The sequence below is a fragment of the Mustela lutreola genome, chromosome 2 (assembly GCF_030435805.1).
Source record: "Mustela lutreola isolate mMusLut2 chromosome 2, mMusLut2.pri, whole genome shotgun sequence".
Classification (NCBI taxonomy): Eukaryota; Metazoa; Chordata; class Mammalia; order Carnivora; family Mustelidae; genus Mustela; species Mustela lutreola.
The window spans coordinates 87,062,017-87,079,687 of NC_081291.1; the positions used below are offsets into that span (position 1 = coordinate 87,062,017).

Sequence of the window (17,671 nt, forward strand, 5' to 3'; positions counted from 1 at the left end):
TGAATTAGAAAGCAGGGGAGAGAGCCAGACAAAAAGGGGAAGGAGAAGGAGCGAGGAGGCAGCAGCAAGAGAAAGTTTCCTGCACTGTCTCCTAGCCAGAGCAGGGAAAAACTAGTTGTAGAATAGGATGAGATGTAAAATTTCTTTCCAGATCATTCTGCCACCTGATAAGTTTTAGAAATTAGGATGGTCTTTTCGTAGAGAAGGTAACAAGGCAGCCAAATCTGGAAGGGAGAAAAAGAGCTTCCCCTAGACATGAGGGTGGTGAGGAAAGAAAGAAGACATTCCAAGGCACATTTGGGAGCCACTCTCTATTTCTCAATTAATGCAATGATTAAGATGAAAGAACTCAGCAGGGCCTATGCTAAAGAACTTTATGTGCCATTCAAAGGAATTTAGCCTTTAGCCTGGACAGTTAAGGGTCTTACACTCAAAAGCCCCTAAGAGCCAGGATGATTGAGGGGACCTCCGCGTCAGATTGGACAGCACTTGCGCTGCCTGTAGAAACAGCCTCCAGTAAGCTTTAGCCCTCTGGTGCCATGCTGGAAGGAAGACCCACCTCGGCCAGATAGCCAACCCACCAAGAGGCACCAGAAATCTACATTTTTGTGCAAAATAATCCAAGTTTAAAGTACTAACAAAGGAAAATCACTGAATGTTTTTAGACAGAAAAGAATATTATCACATTTTTATTTTAGAAAGATCGCTTGTGCATCCATAAGGAGGACTGACTGTAAAAGAGTATGGGCACATACTAGTAGTAACCAGTTCTAGCCTACTGCAATTGGACTGGTGAGCCTCAAGAAGCCTAAGCCAGTGATGAAACAGGAGAAAAGAGTTTATCATCTTGAAATATTTAAGCAGAAAAACTAGACTTTTCAACTGATTGGAAGTAGTTGAGAGCAATGACAGGAAGATGTTGAGGACTTTTTCTGCCTAAAATTGCATGATGTTGAATGGAAAAGCTGAGGCCACTCAGACATGTTAATTGAAATATTCCTATGAAATATCCAAAAGGTAATGAATAATGCTATTTAAAATAAAATTATGAAAATCGTGTAGCAACTTGAAAAAGTGATTGTGCTTTGCCAAATGAGGAAATAATCACAAATATATATCTCTGCCATGATTACAAAAATATCCAATGTCGTACACCTTATATATGCATGAAAATGCTGAATATAATTTTGAAAATGAAAATGGCTTAATTTGTTGAAATGACAAGATTTTAGGAGGTTTTTTTCCCTTTCATTTATTTTATTGAGATCTTGTAAAACTTGTTTTGCAGTAAAAATAACAAAAAGGTGGCAAATTCTCTCTGTGCAATTAAGAGAAGACAAGCTGGCCATAAACTAAAGAATTTAGGGAAGGCTTCCTGGAGGAGGTGAGGCTTGAACAGGGCCCTGAAGGAGTGGAAAGTAATTATTGCCTGAAGATGAGTGTTTTCCTTGCTTCTCCATGGAAAATTGTACTACTACCAGGAAGAAAAAATACAATTCTACTATATATTGTGGCAGAGGATAAACAAAGCTGATTGCAATCTTGAAACTAATCTAATTAGCATCTAAAAATCCACTCTGAATTTTCAGAAGATGAGCCCATGTTTGCTTTTTTGTTTGTTTGTTTAAAGGATGATGTTAGGGGTTCCTGGGTGGCTCAATTGGTTAAATGTCTGCCTTTGGTACAGGTCATGATCTCAGAGTTCTGGGATTGAGCCCCTTGACAGGCTCCCTGCTCCTCAGGGAGTCTGCTTCTCCCTCTACCTCTGCCCTCTCCCCCCACCCCTCTCTCACAAATAAATAAATAAATAAAATATTTTCAAAAAAATAATTTTATAGAATGGAATTCTTAGGACCTAAAAATCAGAAAACCTGAATTCAACACAATTTCATCCATTAATTGGCTGTTGTCCCTCTTAAGTCACTCTTTCCATCTGGTCCTCCATTTTTCTTTTGTAAAATGGGACAGGTACATTAGTTGATCTCTAAAGTGTCTATCCAAAAATAAAATATGTTTCTCTGCTAAGAATACAGTATTCAGAATCTTCATGTAAAGCTTAGGCTTATGGAATTATTGCACACCCTGTTTTGTGTTTTCATTTTGATGTTGACTAAAGGAGTGTATTTTTAAGATCATCCATGCCATTTTAACAATTGAGTTTATCACTCAGAAGCAGCCAAGCAAAAGAAAATGAATAGTGGAATGATCTGTTAAAAGCTTGGCTAAGGTACCAGCTCAGGAAACCATACACTGAAGATTTGGGGGGGGGGGGGGGGTAGCAAAGCAAGATCATGGAGCAATAGTAAAGTGACAGTACTATGCTCCTGAAGAGGGAGGGCACCCAAGAGGATTGCCCTACACTGAAGATTGGACACTGTGACTTCCAAGATGCAGTGTAGTTGCTACTTGACATGTGGTACTATGTCTCCAATAACTCAAATACAAAAGTCCAATTTCAAAGAGAAATGCAGTGTCCCCTCTTACCAACACACTCAAGAGCCTACTTGTAGCATTTGTGCTTTCAGTCCTGCAACCTGAAGCTCTGTTGGGTTACAGGTTCCAATTCTTGGAAGAGGAACACTTGCCATGGGATACCACAGTGGTTCCACTGAACTAGAAGCTATATCTACCGCTGGTAGAATTTAAACTCTTCATGACATGGCAGTCACAGAAAGGAGTTACTGTACTTACTGAGGCAATGAGCCTTGATTACTATAAGAATTTAGGGTTGGTGAATGTTTATAGCAGCAATGTCCACAATAGCCAAACTATAGAAAGAGGCTAGATGTCCATCAACAAATGAATAGATAAAGAAAAGGGGGTGTGTGTGTGTGTGTGTGTGTGTGTGTGTGTGTGTGTGTGTAATGGAATACTATGCAGCCATCAAAAAGTGAAATCTTGCCGTTAGCAATGACGTGGATGTAACTAGAGGATTATTATGCTAAGCGAAAGAAGTCAATCAGAGAAAGACAATTACCACATGATCTCTCTGATATGAGGAATTTGAGAGGCAGGGCAGGGGTTTGTAGGGGAAAGGGAGGGAAAATGAAACAAGATGGGACAGGGAAGGAAAACAAACCATAAGACACTCTTAATTTCAGGAAACAAACTGAGGGATGCTGGGTGGGTGGGGAGGTAGGGATAGAGTATCTGGGTAATGGGCAGTGGGGAGGGTATGTGCTAATGTGAGTGCTGTGAATTATGTAAGACTGATGATTCACAAACCTGTCCTGAAACAAATAGTACATTATATGTTAAACCACCAACAACAACTACTCAGGGTTGCTTCTACATTATGTCTAAGACCACAGATACTCACTAAGACATCTCAGTATTTCCACACCCAGTACTAACCATTACTGGCCAGTTGTAACAACCATTATCCAGTAACACAGAGTAACAAAGGGCTTAAAATCTTCAGAATGAAGGTCTGGGACACCCCACTAAGCAAGCATACCAGTGGAAGTACTTGCAGAGGTGAGGAAATCTTCAATGGATGGTGGAGGAGAAAATGACAGATCTCGATTACAGTCTCAGGACCAATTACAGAAGCAGGGACTGGAGTGGCTTTTTCACTGACCATCCCACCTTATCTCTTCCTGGAAAATGCACCTTGAAAGTGACTCAGACTGGTTGAACTTGTAACTCTACTCTCCAGGAAGATGTCCTCTTGTTCTACAACAATAACAAAAAAAAAAAAAAAAAAAAAAAAAAAAAAAAAATGGGGTTCCTATATTTTAGTTCGTGAACCAGATATAATTGGAGGACATAAATGGATCACAGTGGTGCAAGGGGCAGACTGTAAGATATCTTTTTGCAATTTACAGATTGTATTAGCCTCACTTATCCTCCAGACAGCTGCCACCACCACCAACATACTCGGAATTTTTGCTACGTGAGGCCAACCAGCCATCCTCACGTCCCTGTCTTCTCCTGCCTCTTTCTAACTCAGATTCAGATTCAGATGAAATGCCACACCAAAGAGCATTTGCTTTGGCTTCTGAGAAGTTGGATGGTGCAAACCCAGAAGTGCTGAGGAGCATACTGTGGGGCAAATTTTGACCAGTAAGAGGTAAGAAATGGAAAAGAATCAGACAGATAAACCCTTTTCTTTTCTCCCTCCAATGGAATGTTCTGAAGCATGATTTCACCATGCAGCCTGGCCAAGCCAGTTAACTTGCTAATTGACCTGCTATTTCTTCAGCTTCATATAAAGCAATAGTCTACATGTTACCTTGCAGGTTTACCCTCCTTCTCTGCCTTACTTCCTTTTTCTCCCACTCTTCCTGCCCTGAACTTGTCTCTCTCTCTCAAATATCAGAGCTTAGTCCTTGCCTCAGATTCTATTTTCTTGAGAACCTAAGTTAAACAACTACTTTATTTAGACTCCTTTGAAGTTAGATGTGATCATGTAACTGAATTCTAAACAATGGACTACAAGGATAAATTATGTATCCAACTTCCAAGCTTGATACATACAAATCTGCTCTGTTTCTATACAAACTAACTAAAAAGGAAAAAGAAAAAAGAAAAACTGGGGGTATTTGGATATTTGGAAGCCTTTACATCACAGAGCCTCTGTTAGCCTGAGTCCCTGAGTGATAGGGACTTGTACACATCCCCACTATTATCACATAAACAAAAAAATAAATTTCTGTTATGTTTGAACCACTATTGGTTCATTGCAATCAGAATACCCCCTAATTAACAGACTTAAACTGGTAACTGTTAAAGTTAGTAAACCAGTAACTACAATCAGTAAAGGTCAAGATTCCAAAAAAGGTGTGATGCAAAGGCTGGGAATCACATGTTCCTCTTTTTTCTTTTCTTTTTTCTTTTCTTTCTTTCTTTCTTTCTTTCTTTTTTTTTTTTTTTGCCTGCTTGCCTGAAACTGTAATTTATTTGTAAATTTGTGTAAATGAAGTAAAACAACAGAGTCAAGATTCACTTCTCCAAAATTTACAGTTAATAAGTCTACTTTAAAAGCCATTCCTACCCAGTCACCCCTCAACCCCTCTTCTCACACCTCCAGAAAAAAAGCCAAGTGATCTGAACTGGCAGGCACTCACCAGGGTAAACATCTTCCTGCAGGTTTTACTAACAAAGGCTACAGTCCTAGGAATGCAAGAGAAAGTAAGCTAGATGCAATCACTGAAACGAACAGACTTCTTCATTTCTGCCCTACATGTTACCCACAAATGAGAGCAATTTTTCTCTAAAAAAGAGAAGTCCCCATGTGAGGAACACTTCATTTTTGATATTATAGTAAATGGTACCCTCTCATCTTAAAACTCAGAAGGACACTGTGGCACATAACCATTACTCCCACTTGTGATCACTGCTTAATCTCAATCTTAATCTTAATACAACAACTCAAAAATCCCCACCCACTTCATTCTCTTTCTCCCTCTTGGTACCCATGTTATGGCTCCCTAGAGGTAAGCCTGTGGTGTGGCAGAAGTAGTAAAGTCCCTGCCTTTCTCTCCCAGCTCTGTATGCAGTAAGAAAGAACTGATGCTGGGGCAGTCATGTGCTAATAACTGATGGCAGCAGCATCCCCAAGAAGCTGTGAAAGAGAGATGCAATCCAAACCAAAGACCAGGGAGATGAGTCAGGAGCACAGGAAAGAGTCAACATCTGTGGCTTCTGCTGGAGGGAAAGGAATAATTCATAGATCTTGCTAGACCTCAGCCTCACCAACAGGACAGCTTAAAAGGAGGAAAAGCTGCACATTATCTCTATTTGTCCATTCATCATATAATCACTGACAACTTACTATGCTTGTCTCACTATATACCAGGTGCAATCAACATTGCAGTGTAAAAGGTAATTAGATATCCACTCTGATGGAGCTTGCGGACTAGTCTAGAAATTCCATACTACATTTTCAGGAAGTTTCAAGTACCAAGGGATTCCTTCCCACTGGTTTTCCTAAGAAAAAATAAATTGCAAAAGTGATTATTATTATTACCCTAAACATCACTTATAAAACTTCTGAAAGCATCCTGGCATGGCTTAAGATTATAAATCTTAAGACTCTGGCAAAACAGAATTTCTGATCAATTAAAATTCTCTACCATCTATCCAAGTTCTTTCCTCTCGTAAGATCTTTAAATGGACTATATGATTTTTGTAAAGAACCCTTTGACATAGCAGGAAGAGGTGATACTTGAAATAGTGCTAGATCAGTCTACAGATTAAATACATCTTTTGGCTAAAGTATCTGGCGTGAGCTGGACAAAGGCAAAGGCCAGGAAACTTCATTCTTCACAGACGATATTTTGCAAATGGGAGACTCGGCTGGAACAAGCTGATGGCTACAATGGCTGGTTCTTCTCTCAAAAAGACAACGGCTCAGGCATAGGGGGGAACTGTACGCACAGCTGACAGAGGAGTGGGATAGTGGAATCAGCTGAAAGGAAGGGAGCCAGTCCCTTGCACATATTAAAAACAGCTCTGGATGTGATAATGGCATGGGGGCTGTATTATTTTTAATATCCTTATCAGTTAAAGATGTATAATGATATACTGATGTCTGAAGCAATAGGAATCTAGAATTTGGGTTTTTTTAAATATATTTTTAAAAGATTTTATTTATTTATTTGACAGAGAGAAAGATTACAAATAGGCAGAGAGGCAGGCAGAGAGAGAGAAGCAGGCTTCCTGCCAAGCAGAGAGCCTGAGGCTTGATCCCAGGACCCTGAGATCATGACCAGAGCCGAAGGCAGAGGCTTAACCCACGGAGCCATCCAGGAGATTTTTGTTTCAAAATATATCATTAAAGGACCACAAAATGCTGATATTTGTTAAAACTAGGTCATGGATACATGGGTAAAATCTCTCTATTTTGTGTGTTTGAAAATTTTCATTATAAAATATTTTTTAGAAGAGCTACACACTGGGTCAGAAAGTTGTATACAGCGAGGTACCAAGCTGTGAGCTTCTAACTGTAGCAGCTGCTATAGCACCAATAAATAGAAAATTCATGAACCTTTATTGCTCATCATCACTGAGGCATTGCTGCATAGAGTGGGAAGGTTCCTCATATTTGGGGGAGGAGAGTCCTGATGCAGTAAAACACAGGATCACATTCGTTCTTTTTTGTGGCTCCTGGGAGGCGGTAGGCTGCTTCAGGATGGAGCTGAATATCTCTTTCCCAGCTACTGGCTGCCAGAAACTCACTGAAGTAGATGATGAATGCAAACTTCGTACCTTTTATGAGACATGTAAGACCCCAGAAGCTGCTGCCACTGCTGTGGGTGAAGAAAGGAAGGGTTACGTGGTCTGAATCCGTGGTGGCGATGACAAACAAGGCTTCCCCATGAAGGAGGCTGGCCTGACCCATGGCCGTGTCCCCTGCTGCTGAGTGAGGGGCATTTGTACTACAGACCAAGGAGGACTGACTGGAGATAGAAAGTGCAAACCTGCTCGGGGTCACATTGTGGATGCAATCTCAGTGTTCCCAGCTTGGTCAATGTAAAATAAAAGGGGGAGAAGGACCTCCCTGGGCTTACTGCTGTGCCTTGTCACTTGGCATGCAAAAGAGCTAGCAGAATCCACAAGCGTTTCAGTCTCTTTAAAGAAGATGATGTCTACTGCATATTGTGAGAAAGTAACTAAATAAAGAAGCTAAGAAACCTAGAACTAAAGTGCCCAAGACTCAGCACCTTGTTACTCCATGGGCCCTCCAACAGAAATGTCAGTGTATTGCTCTGAAGAAAGAGCACAAGAAGTAAGACAAGGAAGAGGCTGCAGGACGGGCTAAACGTGTGGCCAAGAGAAGGAAGGAGACCGAGGGAAAACGCCAGCAACAGAATGCCGAGGGACAGAGCTGTCTTCCCTGAGAGCTTCTACCTCTAAGTCTGAGGCCAGTCAAAAATGAGATTCTCTAGAGTTACAAATAAGATCAGACATTTAAAAAAGAAAAATAGGATCGCAGTTTTGCTCTCCACACAAACATATTCCAGATGTCACCCATCTCCCTCTCAATACAGCCGAGAGAATTATCAGAACCATAGGACCCCTTGCTCTTCACCACATCTGCAGTTTCAAATACCTTACTGACCACATCAGGCGCTTTCTTGTGGACAGTTTATATTTATCTAGTTCTATTTCCATGTTTTTCATCCCCATCCAAACACTTGTCCATGGCCACCTCTACTAGGGTATATTTCACTCATATTACCTAACCGAACAATAATTACTTTTCCATAATATCATGAATATCTCCCTACTCAGCAATAATACTCCCACCAGCTATTACTTTTTTCCTCCTAAAAAATGAACCCACATCTGCATGGGCCCAAACCCTTCTCTCCAACCAGTTTTCCCTCACTTCCCATCCCCCACAGGGGACCCCCATCCCCCACCCACCCACCCACCCCCCACCCTCGGCTGGGCTGACTCTGGGCAAACAGCCTTTGGTTTCACTTATTGAGCTACTAACTAAATACTGGGATTTAAGCATGAACACATCATTCATTGATCCAACAGACAATTGTGAAGCACCTATTATGTGCCATGTGTTACATGTACAAAAATAAATAAATTAGATAGCAAACTTGAAGATAATCAAAGTCTAGCATGGGAGTTAAGTGCAAAAACAATTGCAATAGATTGGAGGGAAAAAATGCAGTTAGATGTGTATTCGAGGTAGAGGAACAACATTGATGAATATACTTACTTCAACTTCTTGGAGTTAAGAGGTGGCACTATGAGGAGGGTGCTTCCGAAGATGAAAAAAATTCCTGATTCTGCCTCTGAAAGGTAGAGTAGCAGTTTCTCAGGCACGTATAAGAAAGCTCAGATATAAATTATAAAAACTCTGCGAAGCTAGAATTAATAAAGGGAAGTCATAAGAGATAAGGTTGGAGAAATAGAATGCGAAGCTTCTTAATGCTGTAAATCTGGAGGTATATCCCACAGAAAATATAAAGTCGCCAAAAGCTTTTAAGCAGGGCTGTCAAACAATAATGCTTGCATTTTAAGACAACGTGCCCCCGAATAAAGGTGACAGCACTGGTGATTGGACTGGCCCATAAATGTACTTACTAGCCTTATTTAAATCTTTATTTCTCCCCCCAAAAGAGTTTATTTCCTCTATCAAGTTATCCTGGGAGACTATCAGGGAAAATCTGCGAGCAGATGACAAAGAACTAGGAAATTTGTAAGAGTATGTAACCTGCTCTGTGCCCTCTTATTCATTCCCAACTGATTTTCTCCCTTTCTCTCCCTCCCCACAAATCCTTCAGCAAGTTCAAGTTCCTCCCAGCCATTTCTTGGCTTCTTTCTTCCTAATTTGCTTTTTTTTTTTTTTTTTAATTTTTGAGTCATCTCTACACCCAGAGTGGGACTCAAACTCACAACCCTGAGATCAAGAGTCACATGTTCTAATGACTAAACCAACAAGATACCCCTCTTCCTAATTTTGAGCTCTGACCTTTTTTACTCTTCAGCTGTTGATTTTATATGATAAAGGCTCCTAGTTCGAGAACAATGACTAAGTGGACTGAGGGCATCTGCCTGAGTGGACAAGGATGTGACAATGACACACAGTCACTGTGCTACACTGAAGTCAAGACTGATTTTTGACAAGAATAAAAGCTTTCTACCTTCTGCCCCTATATTATAGGATTTTTAGGACTTAGAGAAATAGCCACTGTCTTTCTTAGAAATCCTGAATGCCCATGTGTGATTGAATGCCATTCAGATAAATGAGCCATTTATAGTTATGGCTCATATAACAGAATTATTCAGTTGGTTGCTCTGGAATTTGTTCATTTTTTTGGAATTTGTTCATTTTATTTTTAAAGTTCAGTAGAAGTTAGTTTTGTCCAAGTACTCTGCAAACTTTGTTGAAATTAAGTTTCAGGTGGTAAGATCCCAGATAAGTTTCAATAGGCATGGAAAAGCACTAGGAACACTGTACGTTTAATTAAGTGTTCATTGGTCAGTAGCATGGGTATACTTCATCCTAGGACAAACACTGATGTGCATGGCAGTTCATTCTTCAAGAGAAAGGAGCCAGGTAATTCTTCAAAGCAGACAATTACAGAACCATGACTTACATGTTATTTGGTAACATGCTAAGCAGGATTCCTGCCGCCACCACCCCTGCATGGTCAATGTCTGTGTTGGCTACTTCATCCTCCTCTTTCAGGAGCCTTGACCACTTCTCTTCATGCCTCTGTTGCCCAAACTCCGAGAGCTAAGATAGTGTTTGCAGCTCTCCTAAGCCATCCACTTCAGCACTTTCCTCTGGTCAGCACCTTTTCCAAAATATCTCCTCCTCTAGAGTTGCTCTTTCCTCTTTCTCCAGTTCTCTCCAACGGAGACCATTAACCATTCCATCTTCTCAGCTAGGTGTTAGAGGAAAGGCAATCATAATGCCTGATTAAACCAATTCACATTAAAGTATAGGTGGTAGATGCCTTAACTTGCATCAGAGTTTTTAGACGAACCTATTATCAATCAATCTCCAATTGGTGGGATGCAGGAGGGAATTATTTTTGCAGTGTGCGGAGTTAGAGTTTTTCCTCATTGATTCATACTGGCCAGAGCCCCTATATCTAATTTTTCTTCCTCATAGAGATTTCTAAAGATGATGCATGCTATAGCCTCAGCTCACCAGGTAATAAATAAAGTACCTCAGCATGAAATCTGGCTTGGCTTTACATTTCTTACTCTCTGGCTGAGTTTCTTTTCTAGAATCATGTGCAGGCTTTCAGACTTATTCTAGATAGGCTTCTATGGCTTCTAGTGTAGATAAAAATGCTGATTATCTATTGCACTGTTACCTTCGTTGAATAGCAAAATACCTAGCTTGAGAGTTAATATTAGATAAGAATAGTGCTGAAACAGTGACCACGATGACACTCTTAAGAGAGTAAATTAATACGGAAATCAAATAAAGGAGTGAGGTGCACCTTATGACATTATATTTTAACATCAGCTCATTATATATAGACAAACCCACCCTTTAAAAACCGCAAACATTACCCACAAAATGGGAACAAGTAGGAAACACACACGTGCAAGCACATGCACACACACACACACACACACACACATTCACTTCTCACTAACGCCCTTACGGTCACTTCTACATACAGCTGAGATTCTGTTTCCTTATTGCACACCACATGAAATTGTGGTTTGCATTTAGGGGTTACATTTTAAGAGAAAAATATGTTTTTTAATACTAAAGACACTTAGGGGCGCCTGGGTGGCTTTGATGGTTAAGCCTCTGCCTTCGGTTCAGGTCAAGATCTCAGGGTCCTGGGATCGAGTCCCACATTGGGCTCCCTGCTCAGCAGGGAGCCTGCTTCTCCCTCTGCCTGCTGCTCCCCCTACTTTCTCTCTCTGTCAAATAGATAAACAGAATCTCTTTTAAAAAATACTAAACACACTTGGCTTTGACCATATACAGTGGTATTCCCTCAAATTAAATGCCTAGACAAAGACAGTCCACTGATTATTTGTCTTTCTTTCAAAGAGTTCCAATTCTATCTTCGCTGTATCTCCAAGCTAGGGAATCACAGCTAAGGTATAAATAAACTGAAGAGACTCTCCCTCATGCACACTGAGACAGAACTCAGCTTCCTGACTAGACTTGCTAAGTCCCAAACCAGTGCTACATCCCTACTACAAAACCTCAAAAGCAAGCCTAAAATTCACAACAAGCCCCCAGAAAATCAAACCCTGGATATAAGGCTAAGTTATACCACCTTATTACTCAGCAAGTCCATAATGAGTTTCCTCTCTCTGTGGGGTATTAGCGAGGCTCAGGTGATACAAAGGTGAATGATAAAACCAGGTCCTTGTCTTCCTGGATGGGGCTCCCAGTTGAGTGTTATAAACAGGCAGTTAACAGTGTAATGGCTGTTGTGACACAGAGAGATGCCACAGGTTGGGGCACACAGGGCAAGAGCATCTACCTCCACTAAGCATGTCAAGGCAGGGGAACATCAGAAAAGTCTCTTCGGGAAGTAAACATCTAAAATGAGGGATTTCATTTTTATTTTTGGTTTTTATTTTTTCTTATTTTTGTATTTTTCATGTGGTTTTAGGCTTCCAAAAATTTGCTGGAATGGCACAAAGTATTCTCATAGAGCCTTCATCGGGATATGCCAAATGTTACACCAAATATGCTCTGTCTTATGTACATAATACATGTATATACAAATACACATTTTTATTTTTTTATTTTTTTTAAAGATTTTATTTATTTATTTGTGAGAGAGAGAGAGAGAGCAAGAGCGAGCACAGGCAGACAGAATGGCAGGCAGAGTCAGAGGGAGAAGCAAGCTCCCTGCGGAGCAAGGAGCCCCTTGTGGGACTCGATCCCAGGACGCTGGGATCATGACCTGAGCCGAAGGCAGCTGCTTAACCAACTGAGCCACCCAGGCGTCCCACAAATACACATTTTTAAAGCCATTTGAGAATAACTTACAGAAATTATGTCCCCTTTACTCTTAAGTACTCCAGCGTGTGTTTCCTAAGAGCAAGGACAGTCTCTTCCATAGCCTACAATTAGCAAAATCAGGAAATTAATGCTGATCCAATACTGCTGTCTTATCTACAGACCTTATTCAAATTTCACGACTGTCCCAATATATAATTTATAGCAAAATAAATTCCTAGCTCACGCACTGCATTCCGTGTCGCATCTGTTTCGCGTCACGCAGTCTGGAACAGTTTCTTTGTCTTTCCTGACTTTGTCATTTTTTATGTTATTGAATAGAACGTCCCTCAATTTGGTTTTGTCTGATATTTTCCTCATTATTAGATTTAGCATAAGCAATTTTGGCCGTTGATTTTGTGTTTTTGAGATGAGTGTTGAAGAATGAAGAGAAATCAGCATCCCCAACCTATTGCTACATTTAATTTACTTTTACATCAGACCTGGAGGAAGGAAGGTGGGGAGCAAAGGGAAAGGCTCCACTATTATTAGCTAATATTGATCTTGTACTTAATAAGAGCCAGGCACTGTTCCAAATGCATTATATAAGTTAGCCCAATCATCCCTCACACCTCCGCAACTGTTCATTTCCCATTTTTCAGACAAGAAAGACTGAGGTACATAGGACAAAGCTAACAAGTGGAGCAGCCAGGTTTCAAATCCCGGCATACTGACTCTACTGCCTACACCATCAGCAGAAAAGACTTAGCAAAAGCAAAAATCTTACAAAGACAAAGGCTTGCATGGAGTTCAGAACAAGCTGGCCTCCAGAACAGCGGTGCAATACTTGGTCCAAGCAATTGCTGGTGAGATTGTGGCTTATGGCTGAGGCGCTCCCGCCCCCTGCTGGCTTAAGTCGCACATTGCATAGTTTTCACGCTTTCTCCTCAGTGGGAGAGAGCACCGCTATGCAGAACAATGATCACTGAAATCTCTGCAGAACTGAATTATGCCTGACCTATGAACATGCATCAGGAAGAATCTGGCATTCTTTCCATTCTTCTTCTCTGTGCCTCTCAGGCCCTCCCCACATTCTAAAGGTGGCTCAGCAGAATAAATCCTAAATCCTGTTCTCACCAACTTCCTTTATGAAACTTCCCTAGAGAATTTTTTTTAAACCATGACAAATTTGGAATCCACTGAAGCAGTAAGGAAGCTAAAGTTAAATTAATCAGAATACAATCCCCAGACAAGACAATCACTGCAGCTGAGGAAACCTGTAGGGAGGGTTTTGTCCTTGGAAAATATTTGAAAAAGATCCAGTGCAGCTGAAGCAAATCATCTCACAGTGGGCTCTGAAGAGCCACATAGGATCAAATCACTAGGCAAATAAGAGGATGCAGAGGAAAAATTCCTCTGAATGAATCATAAGTAGCCTCTATTTTCAATCAAATTCCCCTTCTCTTCAGTGGTAAAAGCCTGTCCCTCTGAGCTTCAAAAACCCTTGGGGTTTTCACAAAATTCCATTGTTTTCTCTAGTAAGGCAAAGAAGTGGAAGTAAAAGCCAGAAGACAATGGAATGGCAGTCTCTAAAGGATGGCAGACTGATTGATTCCATATATGCCAGGAAAAAAAAAGAAGAACATGTATTTAAATTCCCAAACTATATTCTACTAGAAAATTTGCTCATTCTGCCTTGATGGCAAGTACAGATAAGTCAGTGGCCATTATTAAATCACTTCTAAGCTCCTTGATAGAATTTTGAGAATGCTGACGCAAGGAGGACATGTGTGAGCATTAACTTGATAACTTCTAGACACCTGTCTAACTGTCAGGTTTGGAGGGACACATATACATCTGCATATTAATATTACTAGAGAGAAGGCTGAAACCTTGGACCCCAGGTCAAATCAACTCACTTGATCGCCTCCGGAGAGGTGATTAGGCTAAGCAATCTTGTTACTTCAAGGTCTTCTTTTTGATTTTAATAAAGCATCCAGGGTTCCATGAAGGATTAATCAGAACTCCCTAGTTTTAGTCTACTTGGAAATTTGTTGCCCCATATTAGTTATCCCTTGCCACAATGGCACTGCATAACCACCACAAGACATAAGCAGCCTCCAGAATTGAGCATTTATTACCTGGTATCTGGGGTTGTCAACCAGAACAGCCTTGCTGTTGGTATCACCTGGGCTCTCTCATAAGTCTGGGGCTGATGAGACTGTGTCTCTCATCGCCCAGCCAACTAGGCCAGTACTTTTCTCTTGGCAGAAACATGGTGCCTTTTTAGACGCAGGCTCAGATAGAGCACACTGTTGTCACTTTTGCTGCATTCCATTGGGCAAAGCAATTCACAGGACTGGTCAGATTCAAGGAAAGTAGACTTCTTTGCATTGGAAGAAATGCAGTCCCAGGGGAAAAGGTATAGGTACAGGGATGGGTTGAAGACTTGGAGCCATGACCGGAAACTATTACAGACCCAGAAAATCAGTAAAATCTGCTGGGTAACTCTCCACATTCCCAGCATGCTCTTTCTTCACATATACTCTTCTCAGTGGGTGAACTACAAACAGTGCTCTCTAGATTGTCCTGGTAAGATTGAATAAAAAGTAAATTCCTAAACCTTGGGGATAACTTTTCTACCTGTGAGATCTGGAACACCCCAGCTAACTGAAGATATTGTATCAGATCCTTTGGATCTGACATAAATTACCATTTAAAGTCATCAATTTCTCATTGATACCTGGTCCCAACTTCATTCTAGAGCAGTCTAGAACTTAAGAAAAAGCAGAAAAATGTCTCTGATTTTATCTCCTACTATGTTACAATCTCTAGGAAAAAAAATACATCTAATTTTTTTTTTAAATTTTAGAAATGTGTGATGAAATAAGATTTTAAAAATTAGGGTGTCATTGATTAATTTCTTGCTCAATAGGACTCTTTCTGGAGGCAAATCAAAATGCACATACTCCCTGAAAATTTTTTTGCTTATAAGAAGGATCTAAGAACCCTCTCTCTCTATCTCTTTTTTTTTTTTTTTTTTTTTTTTTTGGCTCTTGGCTTTTGACTTTTGAATGGCCTTGATGAATTCTCTTATTTGAATATGTTCATATAATGACTATTCTGTTCTCAAATGAGTAGGTTTTTAACCAAGTCATTTTTTCTTCCTTCTCAGTTTCTTACTCATCTTTTTTCATTCCATAATTGTTAGGCTACCTGTCTGAAGAGAATATATAAATGGAAAATATATGACCCCTCTCCCCTCAGTTTGCAAATCTATAAATGTAATTTAACAGGAGAATCTAATATTTTCACCGATTATTTTTCCTTTGCTATTCTACAAGTCATCTTGCAAATAACAAGGGCAAAACCTTACTCTTGTTTTTTGGATTTTTTTTTTTTTTTTTTTTTTTTTTTTTTTTTTTAGTTTAAGTCAAGATTAGAATAACAACATGATGAACCATACTATGTTTCTCCTGGTATTTCCATCCTCTGGATTGATGGTATATCAGGCAGCCCAATTTTTCCCAAAGGATAGGTGCACATTCAAAATATTAAACACTTAACAGAGACAAATGAAGAAGCCATTTGGGATCTCTCCATTACTTCCCAATTTCACTGAATCTCTTAATTTAGCCCTTTGACCAATGATCTGCTCATCTCACTGTCATACAAGTTCTTTTTTACTCCACCTGACAGTCTGCCTACCTTTTTGTATACTGGAATGTAAAAAACAATTTCAAGGAGTAAAACTGTCTCCCATAACCTATCTCTGCTAATGCCAACCATATTGATTGCTTGACCTTTACTAAGTCTACTGACTAGATGGTATATAATGTTTGGGGATTAAAGATGCTGAGTTATTTCTTTCCTAAGTCAAACTTAAACTCTGACTGCCCAGAATCAAATCCTGCACACTGTCTCAACCTGTCCCTGCTTCACACCACTCTCTCTGACATTTGGACACCACTTATTGATTGAATTTTTAGCAGGTGTCATTCAAGGACACCCAGGTTTAGCTGGACCAGCATTAGAATAGCAAACTCCCAAGGGCCTAGAAATGGCCCAATCTGACATAAATGTGTATGATCTTTCTACAGAAACAAATGGATTGAATGAGGTTATCAGTTTAGCTAATAATTCTCAACCAACTATGATTATCACAATTAACAGTTTTAGTAACAGAGGCATTCAGAGTTAAGGAATTTTCCTTTTCAAGTAAGGAAATAGGATATGAATCATTTTGCTTTCTCATTTCCAAGTATTTGGGGTGTGAAATCCATGGACTAAAATCTACTTCTATCTGTGGATGAATTGCTAGCTTAGTGATGCAAGAGCATCATTCAAGACCATGAACCTTCACTGTCACCACACACACAGATACACACAAAGATTAGGTAATTCTCTGGTTTAAAATTCCCTGGTTTAAAAAAAAGGTCTTTGCCAAATCTGACTATGACTACAATACTTAAAAACTAGCCCTGTATGATATCAATTGGATTCTATTTAACCTGTATTTAAAAGAATAATTTTCCATCTTTCAAAAGAATTTCTAAGCCCTTTAAAAATGGAAACTATTTTAAAAGGTAAGTACATTAACAGCATATCTGCAAGTCATTCGTGATCTCAAAGATCAAAGACAACCCTTCCATTTTCTATTAACAAACAAGTCTTTAGTATTAGGCTTACTATCCACAACCAGATAGGACTATAAACACCTCCACTTAATAGAATAATCAATGAAGAAGCGACACTGTTGACTCATTATAAAATTCAGACTAGTACATATGCACCTTAACATCCTGTATGGTTTAGGATTTTTTTGTGTTTTTTGCTTTTGGGGGGGTTTTTGGTATGATTTAGTTTTGAGTGCATGGGCACTATAAGACACTGGCCCCAATCCACTTTGAGCAGTTTTCCCTATTAACATGGAAAAGATGTTTTAAGTTAAGATGTATATTGTATATTTCCACCTTATACATAAAATAGAGTTAAGGTGTCCAAGTTTTTGACCACTTTTAGTATGTTCTTAATATTGTGTGCTTGGAAAGCCAGTCTCATTGTAAAATGAAATTAGAATGTAGAGAATCAGCATTTTTTGCCATCAGGGACGAATTTCTCCCATAAACTGGTGACATGAAACCTATTCACTTTGTCTTGCCCTTTAATTGTGTGTATCTCTTTGCAACTAACTCCATGTTCAGTGACACGTTGGTAGCTTGAAAGTAGTCATGACAATAGTATTTACACCACAGAAACTGGCAAAATACT

At 39.8% G+C, this 17,671-nt stretch overlaps 1 pseudogene; it reads left to right on the forward strand.

The window, feature by feature from the left end:
- Positions 1-7,135: 7,135 nt before the first annotated feature.
- Positions 7,136-7,882, forward strand: LOC131825825 (small ribosomal subunit protein eS6-like; annotated as a pseudogene).
- Positions 7,883-17,671: the final 9,789 nt, after the last annotated feature.